Genomic DNA, 18,766 nt, shown 5'->3' on the forward strand with positions numbered 1-18,766 from the left:
TTTTCTCCAGTGTCCTTGCTACAGCGTGATCCGTCCGCTTTTGCTCCTCCCACCTCGAAGCGTGGCAGTCGTCAGTCGTCGGCGAGAGGCTGTGTTGGTGTGGTGGAGTGAGCTGTGGTCTGGGAATTAGAGGACCTGGGGTCTAGGCCTTTGGCTATTTTTGTAATGAGCAAGCCCTTTTGCCGCTCTCGGCCTCCATATTCTTATTTGTGTTAGTTCGGTGTAAGATTTTTTTAAGGCCTCCCTGTGTTATGTGACCTCTAATTAATCCCAGTGTCATGCAGATAACAAAAGAGTAAGGAACAAAATGAGACAAGCCTGTCTCCCCACAGAAAAAAGAAACCCACACTGTATCCCTCCGCCCCCATCATTACAGTGATGTGGAAAACCTGGAGATAATTTCTTAGAATAATCTGGGCCTATCTGTCTATATTTATTGATCGCATTTATATTCTGCCTTTCCACTCTCGTTTGAAAACTATTGTGGAGAGGACTCCTAGTCTCCATGTGTTTCCTGAATAGAAAGCAAGAAATAAGTAGTTTTGTCTATTAACCGTGGAGCTGGGGCAACAAGTAGAGGAGATTTGCTGATGCTCTATAAGGCTGTGACTAGAAGGACCTAGAAGTTGTCCTCTTCGCTGGGTGGCCAATATTTATAAACTTTTTGAGGCTTCCTTGCCGCTGACCTTTGATGTTTTTCATGGGTTCCTGCTGCCAGCTCCAGCCATTCATTTTGTCAAGGGTTAGGGCTTTAGTGAAGTGAAGCAGGCATTGATTATGTATTTTTCATATCACTGCTTAACGTTTTGTGTGCTACCCTTGATGTATCTTAAAGGGCCTTTGAATTTTGTGAGAGCACAACCTGGAGAGCATTTTTTGAGTAAGCATTATAACAGTAGTTACTTTTGAACAATTATGTTAAAATCTTTTTAGCTTAATATTTTATGTCTTAATTCATTTAGTTTTGTTAACAGATCTGTGAGGTAAGTACAATTATTTCCATTTTACCAAAGAGGAAAATAGAGACAGAGAGATTAAGTAACTTTAACTTGGATTAGCTCATGTGGCTGATAATTTTACATGATTCCAACCATAATGCCTTTTGAAAATTTGACAGAATGATTCCAGAATTTATTTGGAAGAATGAATCTGTAAAGTAAGAAAAGTTTTGAAAGAGTAAAGTGTGTATGTATGTATGTGTGTGTGTGCAACTTCTACTAGTGAGTATACAAGTAAAGCTGTAATAAAACAATGAGTAGTAATTTTGGATTAGACAGAGCAGTGGTACAGAATAATAAATTTAGAAATATGTAAAGCTATTAAGTATTATAAAGGTGGTTTTTCACACAAGTTGAGAGAGAATTTCAAAGTTATATTGGAACAATTGGCTAACCATTTGAAAAGTAATAATAAAATGGAATCCTACCTTAAAATGTAGGTAAAATAAAGTCCAAGTGAATTAAATAAGTAGTTAAATATAAAATATGAGGTCAGCAGGCACCTGGCTGCCTCATTTGGTAGACTGTGCCACTCTTGAACTCAGGGTTGTAAATTTAAGCCCCATTTTGGGCATAGAGATTATTTAAAAATACAATCTTAAAAAAAAATGTGAAGCCAGAAAATTACCAGTTTAAAAAAATGGGTACACATTTTTCCAGTCTTGAAATGGGATGAGCTGTTCTAAGCATGACTGTAAAGGCAGAATCCATAAAGGCAGATATTGTTTGAATTACTGCATAAAACAACCTGTAATTGGCAAAAACATCATAAAGTTGAAAGAGATTTATTTGGTCAGTACTTAACATATTTACTGAGTGCTTACTATGTGCTAGGCAATTTTTCAGGTGTAGGGCATTCAGTGATGAGCAATGCCAGGCAGATTGTGGAGGAGGGGAATTTGCACCACGTGTTGTACTTAAAAGTTTAATGACTTTAATATCTAGTAGATGGGCTAAAGATATGTGAATAGGTAGATAACATACACAGAGAAATAAAAGTAACCAGTAAAGATACAGATTCTTTTTCATTTATAAATAACACCACCCCCCCCTCCGAGTCTGGCACTTTTGATTTTTATATATACATAATAAAGTATTGATACTGTAATGGCATAGGAGTGAGGAAATTGGCTCACTAATACACTGCTGTTCGTGGATATTTACTTGTGAACATCCTATTTGAAGGATATTTTGGTTATATGTATTGAAAGCATTCAAAACCTGTATGCCCCTTGACTCAGCAGCTTTTCTTGGTTAAGGCACTAATTCGTAAGTTTGGAAAGATGTTTATTAAACAGTTGTTTTTATAGTTTTTTTTGGTAATAGCTAAAACTTGGAAAACTTAAATGTTAAGTAATAAGGGGTTGGTTAAATAAATATGACACTTTTATAGAGGATAATACCTTGTAGCTAGTAGGTATAATATAGATTTCTACTAATTACTTGGAAGTCATATTTTGTCAAGTAAAATGTGTAGGAAGATTGCATTTTTGTAGGACTGTACATATATGTCTAAAAATTTACATAAAAGTCTGAAATGGTATACTTCAAATGTAAACTAATGGTGATTTTATTTGAGTGGTAGGGTTTTTGGATGAATTTAATTAAAAAACAAACATTATTATTTTTAAAGATTTTATTTATTTGACAGAGAGAGAGAGAAGACAGCAAGAGAGGGAATACAAGCAGGGGGTGTGGGAGAGGGAGAAGTAGGCTTCCTGCTGAGCAGCGATGTTGGGCTCCATTCTAGGATCCTGGGATCCTGACCTCAGTCAAAGGCAGACTCTTAGTGACTGAGCGCCCAGGTGACCCTTTTTTTTTGTTTTTTGTTTTTTTAAAGATTTTATTTATTTGACAGAGAGATAGAACACAAGCAGAGGAAGCAGCAGGCAGAGGGAGAAGTTGGTTCCTGGCCGAGCAGGGAGCCTGATGTGGGATTCGATCCCAGGACCTTGGGATCATGACCTGAGCTGAAGGCAGATGTCCAACCGACTGAGCCACCCAGGTGACCCTAATGTCCTTTTTCTATTCCAGGATCCCATCCAGGATACCACAATACTTCTTTTTGTTTTTTTACATGTACTAATGCTGAGTGGCTTAGTTGTTAGGTGTCTGCCTTGAGCTCAGGTCATGATCCCAGGGTCCTGGGATCAAGCCCTGCATCAGGCTCCCTGCTTAGTGGGGAGACTGCTTCTCTCTCTCCCTCTACCTGCTATTCTGCCTGCTTGTAGACTCTCTCTTTCTCTCTCTAATAAATAAATAAGTAAATAAATCTTTAAATGTATGAATGCTTTATTTTAATTTTTTTAAAGTTTTTATTTAAATTCCAGTTAGTTGGGGTGCCTGGCTGGCTCGTTTGGCAAAACATGCAACTTTTGATCTCGGGGTTGTGAGTGTGAGCCCCACAGTGGTTGTAGAGATTACTTAAAAATAAAATGTTAGGGTGCTTGGGTGGCTCAGTGGGTTAAAGCCTCTGCTTTTGGCCCAGGGGCCTGGGATCGAGCTCCGTATCGGGCTCTCTGCTTAGCGGGGAGCCTGCTTCCTCCTCTCTGTCTTTTTTTTTTTTTTTTTTTAAAGATTTTATTTATTTATTTGTCAGAGAGAGAGAGAGACGGAGAGAGAGCAAGCACAGGCAGACAGAATGGCAGGCAGAGGGAGAAGCAGGCTCCCTGCTGAGCAAGGAGCCCGATGTGGGACTCGATCCCAGGACGCTGGGATCATGACCTGAGCCGAAGGCAGCTGCTCAACCAACTGAGCCACCCAGGCGTCCCTCCTCTCTGTCTTTTTGCCTGCCTCTCTGACTACTTGTGATTTCTCTCTGTAAGATAGATAAATGAAATCTTAAAAAAAATAAAAAAATAAAAAATAAAATCTTAAAAAAAATTCCATTTAGTTAATATACAGTGTAATATTAGTTTCAGTTGTACAATATAATGATTCAATACTTAGATATATCACCTGAAGCTCATCATAACAAGCTCATTTTTTAAAAAATTAATTTTTAAAAATTAACATATATTATTAGCCCCAAGGGTACAGGTCTGTGAATCGCCAGGTTTACACACTTCACAGCACTCACCATAGCACATACTTTCCCCAATGTCCATAACCTAACCACCCTTCCTGTCTTTTTTTTTTTTTTTTAAACAAGTACACTCCTTAATCCTCCTAATTTATCCCCATCCCCCCACCTACCTCCCTTCTGGTATCCATCAGCTTGTTCTCTGTAGTTGGGAGTTTGTTTCTTGGCTTGCCTGCCCCGCCCCCCTTTTTTTCCCCCTTTGCTCATTTTTTCCCCCTTAATATTTATTTAAGTAATTTCTATATCCTGGGTGGGGCTCAGACTCATCCCCGAGATCTAGAATTGCATGCTCCACAGACTGAGCCAGCCAGACACCTCTCATTTGTTCTTTCTTAAATTCTACATATGAGTGAAATCATACAGTATTTGTCTTTCTCTGGCTTATTCCACTTAACATTCTACTCTCTAGCTGCATCCATGTTGTTGCAAATGGCAAGATTTCATTCTTTTATGACTAATATTCCATGGTGTGTGTGTATAACACATCTTCTTTATCCATTTATCAGTTGATGGATCCTTGGGCTGTTTCCATAATTTGGCTATTGTAGATAATGCTTCTATACTAATGCCCTATTTTTTTTTTTTTAAGATTTTTTATTTATTTATTTATTTATTTATTTGTTAGAGAGAGAGAGAGAGAGAGCATGAGCACAGGCAGACAGAGTGGTAGGCAGAGGCAGAGGGAGAAGCAGGCTCCTCGCCGAGCAAGGAGCCCGATGCGGGACTCGATCCCAGGACTCTGGGATCATGACCTGAGCCGAAGGCAGCCGCTTAACCAACTGAGCCACCCAGGCGTCCCTATACTAATGCCCTATTAAAGGGTGAAATTCTACCCTTTAATAGGGGAAAAAAAGGAAGTGAGATAGGGAAAAGTGAAAACAAACAAGGGATGTGTTATCAAGATGGCTATAGCTTCATTGCAAACAAAGCTGGTTGCTTAATCTTCCAAGGCATCTCCAGAAAGTTCATATGAAGCTATTGCCTTTCAGAACTGTCTATTACACAGCCAGAATACTTTTGGTAATTATGTCCCTTTGGGATCTTCTTGGTTATAATAGTATAAGTTTCGATGGTGAAAACCTGATATAATAAATTTTCATATGCCAAAAGACTCTTTTTTTGGCATATGAAAATTTATTATATCAGGTTTTCACCATCGAAACTTATGGTCTTGATCTTTCCTTCTTGTCTTTGTGTAAGGCCAAAAGAGAGACGTTCATTACTTTGATAACCTTAAAGTGAACTCCAGGAATGTCACTGATAGCATGAGCTTTACAAACAAATCCAACAATTAGAACCTTGTCATGTTCCTGAATAAAATCCAGACAACCATCATTGGGTACAAAGACTGATTTTTTGCTATTCTTTTTTTTTAAGATTTTATTTATTTATTTGACAGAGAGAAATCACAAGTAGGCAGAGCAGAAGGCAGAGAGAGAGGGGGAAGCAGACTTTCTGCTGAGCAGAGAGCCTGATGTGGGACTCGATCCCAGGACCCTGAGATCATGATCTGAGCCGAAGGCAGAGGTTTAACCCATTGAGCCACCCACGTGCCCCCTTTTTTTGCAATTCTTGATCAGCTGAACCCTGACACACTTCCTGATGGCAAAATTTGGCTGTTTGGCTTCAACCCCTACTTTTCCCAGCACAATTCCCTTTGCATGGGAAATGCCTCCAGAAGGGTTGGCCTTCAGGTCTATGCCCCAATGTGCTTTCTTGTACTGTTTAACATGTCACTTCTGATCTCTGTGGCTACAGAACTTCCTTGCAGTATGAAGACTGCAGCGCTTGCCCATCCTGCCAGTGCCACGTACCTGACAAAAGAGAGCTCAGACTTTACTTTTGATAACCTTGCTAATTTTGTGGAGTACTAGTCAGTATTTTGTAACGTGTCCCTCAGTTGGGATTTAATATTTTTCTCATTAGTAGACTGGGATTAGAGTATATACTATCAACATGACTTGTTGCTCTTGGTGTTGACCTTCATCACCTGCCTGTAAATTTGTTGTATAAATGTTTGCTTTTTTATGGTTTTCTTTTTCTTTACTTTTTTTGGTAAAAAGATTATTTATTTATTTATTTAACAGAGAGAGAGAGAGATATCACAAGTAGGCAGAGAGGCAGGCAGAGAGAGAGGGGGAAGCAGGCTCCCTGGTGAGCAGAGAGCCGGATGCAGGTCTTGATCCCAGGACCCTGAGATCATGTCCTGAGCCGAAGGCAGAGGCTTAACCCAGTGAGCCACCCAGGCGCCCCTTTATTTTTTCTTTACTTTAAAAAAAAAAAAGGGACACCTGGGTGGCTCAGTGGGTTAAGCGGCTGCCTTCAGCTCAGGTCATGATCCCGGCGTCCTGGGATTGAGTCCCACATCGGGCTCCTTGCTTGGCAGGGAGCCTGCTTTTCCCTCTGCTTCTGCCTGCCACTCTGTCTGCCTGTGCTCGCTCTCTCTCTCTCTCTCTCTCTCTCTGACAAATAAATAAATAAAATCTTTAAAACACACACACACACACACACACACACCCCAAATAAACCCAGGGGTGCCTAGGTGGCTCAGTTGGTTAAGTGTCTGCCTTTGTCTGTGGTCGTGATCCCAGTTGTGGGATCGAGTCCCACATTGGGCTTCTTGCTCAGTGGGAAGCCTGCTTCTCCATCTGTCTGCTGCTCACCCGCTCCCCTGCTTGTGGTCTCTCTCTGATAAATAAATAAGTAAAATCTTAAACCCCCAAACTTGGGTTACTTGCAATATAAAAAATATTTGTTATAACTTTCTTGGCACGTCAGTCCATCTTTATCAATAGCATTTATGATCAGCAGTACACTGAAAATTCTGATTATATAGAAAGAGGATAATGGAAGTTATAGTCAAAGAAAAACAACTGGACAAGTTGCTGACAGGACTAATTATAGGCAAGGAATTAAAGGCATTAGTATAGTATAGCTTGTTTTAATAGTCTTTAAATTGCTTTGGCTATGTTCTAGGAAGAAAACCCTTGTAATCATGAATTAGATATAAATCCAAAAGTAGGGAAGCAAATTCAGTTATGCACAACAGGATAAAAATATAAATAAGATAGATTAGACCAATTAGGCAAATTTGTTCATTCAACTACAAATAATTGATGAGCCATATTGGATGCCAGGTAGTGTACCAGGGCTCAGGATTGAGCAGTGAATCAGACAAAGTCCCTGTTCTCATGGAATTTACCCTCTAGTAAATAGACAATAAACTAATAAGTAATATGATTTCAGATATTACTTAAATGATGTGAAGAAAGTAGTATGAGATGATAGTGAGTGGTGTGGTAGGTTTGGTGGTTCTTTTAGATAGGTTGTCAGGTAAGGTTTCTCTGAGGTAACCCTTGAGCATAAAGAGACCTGAATGATAAGGAGTGTGCCAGGCCAACGTGGTGCGTTTCAAGTGGTGAGAGAGAGTACTAATGCAAAGACTCTGGGGTGAGAATCAGTTTGCAATTTTCAAGGAAGTGAAAAAGGCTAGTGTCCTATAGTTTGGAGATTGCTGGGTAATAATTGGATGTGTTAGGAAATGATACTGGGTAGTTGGTGATCTCAGATGGTATAGAGTCTGGTAGACTAGAAAGGCTTTGGATTGCATTCTAAGTATGATGGGATTCATTGGATAGTTTTATGAAAAAAAATGATACAGTCACATTTAAGTTTTATTTATGTATTTATTTTAAAGATTTTACTTATTTGAGAGAGAAAGAGAGCATGAGCCAGGGGGGGAGGGAGCAGAGCAGAGGGAGAGGGAGAAGCAGACTCACCATTGAGCAAGGAGCCCGATGCAGGACTCGATTCCAGGACCCTGAGATCACGATCCGAGCTGAAGGCAGACGCCCAACTGACTGAGCCATCCCTTAGGCATCACTAAGTTTTATTTTTTAAATTTATTTTTTAAATTTATCTTTTAAAAACATCAGTTTGAGTGCTGTAGAGACAAGAGGGGCCATAGGAAACCATTTAGGAAGTCACTGGAATTGAAGGCAGAAGTATGGTGGCTTGGATCAGGGAGGCATTGATGGAGGCAGTGAGAAGCGATCCGATTCAAGGTGTATTTTGAAGGTAGAACCAATAGAGTTTGCTGATAGCTTAGTTGGAGGTGAGGGAAAGAAGGAATTAAAGATGATAACAAGGATTTTAGCTAGCGTAACTGGTGCCACGTACAGAGATGAAAACTGGAAGGAGCTAGATAGGGATTTAAACTGAAGAGTTTATTTTTATTTTATTTATTTTTAAAATATTTTATTTTTATTTATTTATTTGAGAGAGGGGGAGGATGAGAGAGAGAGAGAAAATGAGAGAGGAAAGGACAGAGGGAGAAGCAGGCTCTCTGCCGAGCAAGGAGTCTGATGTGGGACTCGATCCTGCGACTCCAGGATCATCACCTGAGCTAAAGGCAGTTGTTTAACCAACTGAGCCACCCCAGCGCCCCTTTTTATTTATTTTTAAAGACTTATTTTTAGAGAGAGAGAGTGGGAGGGGAGGGGCAGAGGGAGAGAGTCTCAAGCAGACTGCCCAGTGAGCGTGCAGGGGAGGAGGGCACTTGGGGGAGAGGAAGAAAGAGCATCTTTCTTTCTTTCTTTCTTTCTTTCTTTCTTTCTTTCCTTTCTTTCCTTTCTTTCCTTTCTTTCTTTCCTTTCTTTCTTTCCTTTCTTTCTTTCCTTTCTTTCTTTCTTCTTTCTTTCCTTTCTTTCTTTCCTTTCTTTCTTTCCTTTCTTTCTTTCCTTTCTTTCTTTCCTTTCTTTCTTTCCTTTCTTTCTTTCTTTTCCTTTCTTTCTTTCTTTCTTTCTTTCCTTTCTTTTTTGAGAGAGAGCATATTAAGCAGGCTTGATCTCAGTGTCCCTGAGATCCTGACCTGAGCCAAAATCAAGAGTCAGCTGCTTAACCTACTGAGCTCCCCCGCCAGGTGCCCCTAAAATGAAGAGTTTCATTGGTTAATGTTGGGTTTGAGATACCACTAGATATCTAGGAATAACCATTGAGTTAGCAGTTGACCGAGTCTGAGTCTGGAGCTCAGAAAAAGTCAGGGCTGTGTCTATAAGACACATTTGGGATATCATCAGTATGTTGTGTTTTAAAACCATGGGTCTGGTAAGATGAGGAAGGAAGTAAAGAGGGCCAACGACTGAGCCCTGAGACTCAGTTGAAAGCATGGACAGAGGAATGGGTTACACTTAGATTTCTTTTGTATCTGCGTCAGCACAGTATTCCAAGCTGTGTCTATATGGTATAATATGAAATTATGCCTTTGAGATGATTTTAATATGATCTAGGCTCTTGCTTTTATGTGAACGGATTCTTCGGGTTTTTGTTACTGTCTACCTCAAGATTTCTACTTTGTGTCCATTACCTGGAGGCATAAATTCCAACTTTCATAGCTTTCATACCAGACCCATTATTGTCTAACTCTACCCTACCTCTTTATCCTCTATTTCTCATGCCCAGTGTGCTCTGTCTGTGTACAGCTGTGCGTTTGCCAGGAATATTCTTTCTCCCCCTCTTCTTGCTCTTTGCCTCAAACTCCTCCTCAAGTCTTCAATGTCCACCTTAGAATTGGTATTTAATTTCCCCAAATTTCCACAGGTAGAAGTTGGCTCCTCACTGCATGGTAGTCTTCAATGTCCACCTTAGAATTGGTATTTAATTTCCCCAAATTTCCACAGGTAGAAGTTGGCTCCTCACTGCATGGTACTTCCTCAGCTCTTTTCGTAGTACTTTAGTTTATAGCAGAATACAAAGTCAGTTGATATTTTGACTTGTTTTCTTTTTCATTTGTTTCTCCAGTGCTTAGCATGTGGTAGATGTTCAATCATAATACTTTGAAAAAGTTTAGAAGTTTGGTTTTGGCAGAGTAAATAATTATACCTAGATCTTATACAATCATATAGACTGGTAGCTGAGATTTTTAGGATCTTTTTTAATGGTGAATTTTTGGTTTTTAATGATACTCATTGTGATAGAATTTAGTTAGTACAAAGTTTAATGAAATGATGCAGTTAGGGGTCTTAGTTCAGAGACATTTTAGGAATGTTTTAATCTCTAGGACTGAATAATGCTTATTTCATTGGAGGCAAGCTATTATAGATTTTTGCTTCACTTGCCTACTTTTCCACCCACTTTCTCAGTAGTCAGGAATTCTATTTTAACATTAGATGTGTCCTTTGAGCTCTTTCCTGGAGAAGAAACCTAATGTAATAAATCCAGTAGAATCAGCAGTACTCACCCCAGGAATGTCCTTTAAACTGTTGGGTAGAAGGAGGTGTAATGGTGTGAATTGTAGGTGTGAGGGTTTCAGTCTGTGAGCTCAAGCTAAGGTTAATTATTTTGTCATTCAATTGTAAGCGTGTATTGAGTACCTACTATATATGGGCACTCTATGAGGTGCTGTGGGGGACACACAAAAGAAATAAAAGACATGGTTCCCTGCACATGAATCCCCGACAGTTTAGTGGAAGAACTGAAACAGAACATTAAAAGGAATTTAATCTTAACAAGCAGTGTATCATGAAATGCAGAGTACTGTGGTATATAAATCAAGGACTTTGCATTTCTTTAAACACATAATTATATTCTCAGGGTTATATGTAGTCTTATCTTGCATCAGTTTTCAACATTTTGACTTGATTTTCAAGCTGTGCATTTTCTTCTATCTTTTAACATTTTTGCTTTCATTAAGATACTGATTTGGGGCACCTGGGTGGCTCACTGGGTTAAGCCTCTGCCTTTGGTTCAGGTCATGATCTCAGGGTCCTGGGATCGAGCCCCACATCGGGCTCTCTGCTCAGCAAGGAGTTGGCTTCCCTCTGTCTCTCTCTGCCTGCTGCTCTGCCTACTTGTGATCTCTCTCTGTCAAAAAAAAAAAAAAAAAAAAAAAAGATTGATTTGGCTATTTGTTCAATGTGATGAAAGCCCTATGTAGGAACGAGAGTGCCCTGCCAGAACTTGAATTCAAATATTTTATTCTTTCATGTCTGTTAAGCAAATATGTAATTTGAAAATGTAGAATGTCATTTATCCTTTGCAAATATGACAGAGGTATGCTTTCATAGTTTTACTATGTGTAGGTTTTCCTAGTGATTTCTACCTAGGGGTGGGGAAGAAGAGTACAGAACATGAAAAACAAATGTGTGCATATGAATAAGAGTTTAAAAATACTGAGTTTTGCATTTGGGTTATTAAAACAGCTTTATAATTCGGATTTGAAGATTAGAAAAACATGGGTAAGCACAAAGAAGGAGATAACAATTTTTTTTTTAAGATTTTAAGTAATTTCTATACACATCATGGAGCTTGAAGTCACAATCAAGAGTTACATGTTTGAGCCATCCAGGTGCCCCAGGAGATAAAAATTTTTAATATGTTATGTTAACCTTATTGATATGCTTCTAGGCTTTTTTAAAATTTAAATTTTAGTTTTATTTATTTTTTAAGACCTTGTTTTTTAGTGGGAAGTTTTGTTCTTTTAGTCCATGAATAGCTCAGATACCTTTAAAAGCAAGTGGATAATTGTCTTTACATGAAGTTTATCTGAATTACTTTCTACACAGTTCTTCAGTGGCTTCTCATAGTAAATGGAATCAAGTTGAGACATGTTCAGGTTCCTTAGCTTAGCACATAAAGCCCATTAACTTATGGTCTATATCATTTGCCATGTGTCTCCCTCATAGAGATCTTTGATTTAGCCATACTAAATGGACTACTTTCAGGCCTCTAGACAAGGGGTTGGCAGACTTTTTCTGTAAAGGGCAAGCTAGTAAATATTTTAAGTTTTGTAGGCTTTATTTCTGTCATAACTATTCAACTCTGCTGTGGTAGCATGAAAGCAGCTGTAGACATTATGTAAACAAATGATTATGGCTGTGTTCCAGGGAAACTATTCATGGACACTGAAATTGGAATTCCATATAATTCTTGAATGTCATAAAATTTTATTTTAAATTTTTTTTAGAAGTTTAAGCAATCTCTACATCTGATGTGGGGCTCGAACCCAAGACCCCGACATCAAGGGTCACATGTTCTTTCAGCTGAGCCAAGCAGTCACCCCTATTTTAACTTTTTTTCAACTTCAAATTTTAACTTTTTTTTTCCACATTAAAAATGTGAAAACCACTCTTAATTTGTGGGCTCTACAAAAACCTGTGGCAGAATATGGATTATGGGGCTATTGTGTGCTGACCCCTGCTCTAAACTACCATATTTGCTTTGCCTCTGTCGTATTCAGTACCCCCCACCTCCCATTTCCTTTTCTAGTATGACTGTCTTGCTCAAAACTACCTTAGATGGCATCGTCTTAGGGAAGTCAGAATTTGTTTTAGATCTTTTTTTCCTATTGTTTGGAAGTATTCTGTTCAAACCTCTATCAATGTGCTTATATAGCAGTATTTTTTTAAATTGGAGTAAAATACGTGTAAAGCATATCATTGTAACCATTTTTTAGAAAAGAGTTATTTTAGGGGAAGAGAGAATGAGTGCACAAGTCAGAGGGGCAGAGGGAGAGGGAGAGGGAGAGAGAATCTCAAGCAAACTCTGCAATCAGTGGGGAGCAGGTCACGGGGCTCAGTCTCACCACTCTGAGATCACAACCTGAGCCAAAACTAGAGTTGGACACTTAACTGACTGTGCCCCCAGGAACCCCCACTGTAACCACTTTTAAGAGTACTGATCTTTGACACTAAGTACATTCACAGAATTGTGCAACTGGTTACCACCATCCATCTCTAGAATTTTTATCTTTCCAAGCTGAAACACTGTACTCACAAAATACTAGCTTACTATTCTCTCACCCCAGTTCCTGGCAACTACATTTTACTTTCTGTCTACGAATTTGACTACTCTAAGTACTTCACACAGTGGAATCATGCAAAATACTTGTCCTTTTGGAACTGGCTTATTTCATTTAGCCTATATCTTCAAGGTTCATCCATATTGTAGTATGTGTTAGAATTTCTTTTTAATGCTGAATAATATCACATTGTACGTATATATCACATTTTTTGGTTTATTTTGTTATCTGTCGATGAACACTTCGATTGCTTCCACCTTTTGTTTATTGTGAGTAATGCTGCTGTGGATGTGGATATACAGATATCTCTTTGAGTCTCTGCTTTCAAGTCTTTTGAGTATATATCTAGAAGTAGACTTGCTGGATCACATGGTGATTTTGTAGTTTTTTGAGGAACTACAGTGGTTGCATCTTTATAATGCTGAATTTTTTAATACTTTTTGAGGATAATTTTAGATTTATAGAAAAGTTGCAAAGACTATACATAGAGTTTCTGTATACCCCTCATCCAATTTCTCCTCATGTTAACATCTTCTATTACTATGGCACTTTTGTCCAAACTAAGATACCAACGTTGGTACATCATTGTTAGTAAATTCCGGACTTCATTTGGATTTCATTAGTTTTTCCACTAATGTCCTTATTCTGTTCCAGGATCTAATTGAGGATACTACATTACATTTAATGTAAATATTTTTTATTGTACTTAACATAGAGTGTGGTACATAACAAAAGGAGAGTATTTTTTGAGTGAATTAATAATCTTTTAATTTTTCTCCATTTTTGTAGGATGTTTATTAATCTTCCGTTAGATTTGGTTAGCTGACTTATTTTCCCTTATGTCCTTTCTTCTCTCTTCCTCTGCCATCTGTTTCTAAGGTCCATTACAGTTTTTTTCAGTTTTTTTGAGGAAAAGTAACCATGGTATATGTGGCAAAGACCACTAACTACTCAGATTTGCCTTCTCTTTCTTTGGGCATGTAGTCAGCATCCCCCAGTCTCTATTGTAGTTTGATTAGATACATGACTTATTTTCTCTAGTGGAAGTGGGCCTGACCTCCTTCATGTGTTCCAGTTTTGTCAGCCTCCCCTGGCTATCTGGATCGCAATATCCAGGACAGCCTCGGAGCCTTGTAGTCAAGATGGCAGAACTGCTGTCAGCCTGAGTCCCGAGATGACTCTGGAAGAGAACTGGCTTAATAAGTGACTTGAATATTCACTCACCAGGCTGATATTTTGGGATCTCTTTGTATAGACTAGCTTAGTAAATATGCTCTGAATAGGATTTATATGAACCTTGAGTATTGATTTAATTAGAATTATATATAAGACTAGGGGATGGGAAGTGTGCACATGCATAGAGATATGAAGAGGAAGGAGAGCTAAATTCTCATCTTCAATGGTGGGAAGTTTATAGTACCTAAAACTGGAGAGAAGAAGAAGAAAAAAAATGTAACGATATGGAAGTATATACCAAAAGATTCAGCTGCAAAAGTTGAAAATTTGCCCTGGGGAATTGGGAAATTGTTAGAATAGAGGTTCACTGTCTTCTGTAATAAGCCATTATTTACCCCTTTAGTCACTGTTCGTGGATAACTTTGATAAAAACAAAAATGAATTAAAGATACTGGTAAAGAATAAGGAAAAAAACCCTGTCAGTTTCTGATTATCCTTTTCAAAGCCACAAAAGTTGATCAGTCACTTTTTGTTAAATATATTTGGTGACAAAGAGCTTATCACTTTTCCTTGTACCGACATGAAATCTTCCATTCAGAAACTTCCATTCCAGGATCCTCTAGAGCATATGAAATAGTCTATACCTGCTTCCGTGTCAGCCTTCAAATGATCCTTTAAATTATCTTCATAAAAATATTATCTTCATGATCCATTTCTAGCCAGTGATAATGAAAATCAGTTTTGATTTTGAGACTGATTATCATCAAGTCCTTGTAAATCCTCATGGACTGTTCAGTCGCTCATGACTATTTTTGGATGTCGATTTGTTGATTCTGCATACACTTTCAAGGAATTTGAGAAAAGTTACTCTGGCTTGGTAGTGCACCATGTCATAGTGCAAGCATGCCAGAGGATTCTATCCTTAAATATAGTCAACCAGAGTCCCTGAACAGAGCCCACATTTCTTGAGTCTGTCACCTGAATGAAAATTCTTTTTGTACCGCGGTTTTGCCTGGAGTGATTGGATATGGCCTTTTTCTTTTCTTTCTTTTTTCTTCTTCTTTTTTTTAAAAAACAGATTTATTTATTTGACAGACAGAGATCACAAGTAGACAGAGAGGCAGACAGAGAGAGAGGAGGAAGCAAGGAAGCAGGCTCCCTGCTGATCAGAGAGCCCGATGCGGGGCTTGATCCCAGGACCTTGGGATCATGACCTGAGCTGAAGGCAGAGGCTTTAACCCACTGAGCCACCCAGGTGCCAATCCCACCACTCTGAGATCAGGATCGAGCTGAAACCAAGAGTCAATGCTCAACTGACTGAGCCGCTCAGATGCCCCTGGCCTGTTTCTTATTTAAGCAAGTTAGTCCTAATGATGTGGGTTCCTACTATTAGTTTTAATGATCTGCTGCAAACCCAACAGTTCATTGCCTACCCTGCCCAAGTTCCTCTGGAAAAGGAAATCACCCAACTCTGGTCCTTTTTTGCACTTACAGCAAAGGCTGGAGGTAACATGTACTGAAGAATAGGGGAATATTAAGTAAATTATAACATTAAAAGTAAAAAAAATATATAAATTAAAGGCTTTGTAACAACTTGGAAAATAAGTTCTCAGAATAATGTTAAAAGGGGGCACCTAGGTGGCTCAGTGGAAGTATCTGACTCTTGATTTCAGCTTGAGTCATGATCTCAGGGTCATGGATTGGAGCCTTGCTGGGCTCTGCCCTCATCATGAAGTCTTCTAGTCCCTCTCCCTCTGTTTCTTTTCCTGCTCCCACTCTCTCTCGAATGAATCAATAGATAAATAAGTAAATAAAGTCTTAAAAATGTCAAATGAAAAGTAGAGCCCAAATGCCAAGATTATTGCTTTAAATTATGAAAGAATTAAATACATATAAAATTTACATACATGCATATGGAAATTCAGAGAAATAAAAGGTTATGGTCAGTGGTAAGATTGTAGGTATTTAAAATTACATTATTTGTTGTTTTATTTGTTTATTTTGTGTTTTGCACTAGAATGTAAGCTCTACGAGGTCGGGGATTTTTGTCTGTCCTAGAACAGTGCCTGGCCTATAGTAGTTCTTCAGTAAATATTTGTTGATTGTTAAATGAATTTTTTAAAAGATTTTATGTATTTATTAGCATGCGGGTGCACGAGAGAGAGAGAGAGAGAGAGAGAGAGAGAGAGAGAGATGGGAGGAGCAGAGGGAGAGGGGAGAAGCAGTCTCCTTACTGAACAGGGAGCCCAGTGTGGGCTTGATCCCAGGACTTTGGGATCATGACCTGAGCCCAGGGCAAAACTTAACTGACTGAGCCACTCAGGTGCCCCAGTTGATTGTCTCATGAATTAATGGCTTTAATGTTTAATGCTATCGTAATGCTTATTAAATTAAAATGAAAACAAATTAAAAAAGTTAACTGATTTCAATCTTTGTTTAATACATCATATTTTCTGCATATTCTCACCACCTTTACTTGTCTCTTCTTGTCCTCTTAAAAGATGGTGTCCCTCAGGGCGCCTGGGTGGCTCAGTGGGTTAAAGCCTCTGCCTTCGGCTCAGGTCATGATCTCAGGGTCCTGGGATCAAGTGCCGCATCTGGCTCTCTGCTTGGCGGGGAGCCTGCTTCCTCCTCTCTCTCTCTGCCTGCCTCTTTGCCTACTTGTGATTTCTCTCTGTCAAATAAATAAATTAAAAAAAAAATGGTGTCCCAAACAGGGTATATTAGTCCAGATTTAGACAAGCCAGCTTCTCATATAGAGGAGTTATTTCCTCTCAGGAAGTAGATACCAAACCTCCATTTTAGAGTTTTTTGCAGATGTGGCCCACTATTGGCTTATATTGAACTTACTTTGTTGATATTTATGTTCATTTTTATTTAAGAGAGGGAGTTGGGGGAGGGGCGGAGGAAGAGAGAGAGAATCTTAAGCATGCTGGGCATGGAGCCTGACGTGGGATTCAGTCTCACAACCCTAAGATCATGACCTGAGCTGAAACCAAGAGTTGGACACTTAACCAACTGAGCCACCCAGGCACCCCACTTTGTTGGCATTTAAAATTTTAGTTTTGCTAATACATGATAATATTTGCCAATTCTTTTCCCAGTGTGTTTACCTGCTGATATAATAGAATTGGCCAGCTTGCCTTTCACATATTTTTGTTATTCCTGTCTACCTTCACTGCAAGTGCTAATAAGTAGTAGAACATTTGGGGTGCCTGGCTGGCTTAGTTGGTAGAGCATGCAACTCTTGATCTTGATGTTGTGAGTTCAAGCCCCACATTGGGTGTAGATCTTACTTTAAAAAAATAAAGTATGGGACACCTAGGTGGCTCAGTTGGTTGGGCGTCTGCCTTCAGCTCTGGTCATGATCCAGAGGTTCTGGGATAGAGCCCAGCATCAGGCTCCTTGCTCACAGGGAGCCTGCTTCTATATCTCCCTCTGCCTACCACTCCCCCTGCTTGTGTGAGCGCGCTCTCTCTCTCTGTCAAATAAATAAATAAAATAAAATAAAATAAAAAGAAAGGTAGTAGAACATTCAAAAGATGGGCAACCAGAGAATAAAAGAAGCAAAACCTCTAGAAATCTGTACATTTTATAATTATTTTCCAAATAATTTAATGACCATTATACATCTTCTAGGTGCCTTCTTTAGAATTCCTGAAATGGCAGGAGGGTAAGTACCTGTATAAATATCAGAAACTAATCTCTTGGCATTCTCTCTAAGTAATATTACAAACCTATTTTTTCTCAGGGAAATGTGCATTATAGTCTTACTCTGATTTTCTAGCGTTATATTCAAACTCTTATCAACTACCGTCAGCCCTCCATTTTCCTGGCTGTCACTGGATTTTGTATTCAGAGGCCAGGGGTTGGCAAATTTTTTTGTAAAGGACCAGATAATAAATGTTTTAGGCTTTATGGGCTACAGGGTCTGTGCCTGAGCAACTCATCTGTGCTGTTATATTACAAAAACAGCCATAGATGATACATAAATGAATGAATGTGGCCCTGTTTCTTTCTTTCTTTTTCTTAGTAGTCTCTACACCCAGTGTGGGGCTCGAACTCATGACCTAAAAATCAAAAGTCCCATACTCTACTGACTGAGCCAGCTAGGTGCCCCTGAATGTGGCTGTGTTTCAATAAAACTATTTACAAAAACAAAAATTAGATTGAGTAGGTTGATGACTCCATCATAGACCCACCACTTTTACCATCCATGAAAATAGAATAATAGAAATCTAGGTTGGAGGTCATTTTTTTTTTTGTTTTTTGTTTTTTGTTTTTTTCTTTTCCCCAGAATTTTTGAAGGGCTTGTTTCTGGCTTCCAGTGTTCCTTTTGAAAAGTCCCTTGCCGTTCTGATTTCTTGTTCCTTTGTTTCAACCACCCACCTCTGCTTTTCTTGGCCTACCACTTTCCACTTTCTGCATGTCTCTTACAGGTAGCTTAAATGTAGATTAAATTCTCAACACATTTCCTTATGAGTACAGTGGTGATTATAATATCTGCCTTAGGCTTGTTCTGAGAATTAATGAGGTAAGAACATAAAGTGCTAAAAACAATGTTTGGCATTATAGTAAGCACCTACTAAAGAATTGTTGCTATTATCATCAATATAATCATCATTTTGTAAACTGAAATGCCTTTTTCAGTGGTTTTGGCAGTCCCTATACTACCTGTTACAATTGTAGTGTTTCTATGGTGTGGAGTCTTGA

At 38.8% G+C, this 18,766-nt stretch overlaps 1 pseudogene; it reads right to left on the reverse strand.

Annotated features, from left to right (window-relative positions):
- Positions 1-5,243: 5,243 nt before the first annotated feature.
- Positions 5,244-5,876, reverse strand: LOC111159651 (annotated as a pseudogene).
- Between the last annotated feature and the right edge of the window lie 12,890 nt (positions 5,877-18,766).

Source organism: Enhydra lutris, unplaced genomic scaffold (assembly GCF_002288905.1).
Source record: "Enhydra lutris kenyoni isolate GAN:26980312 unplaced genomic scaffold, ASM228890v2 scaffoldscaffold4, whole genome shotgun sequence".
Lineage (NCBI taxonomy): Eukaryota > Metazoa > Chordata > Mammalia > Carnivora > Mustelidae > Enhydra > Enhydra lutris.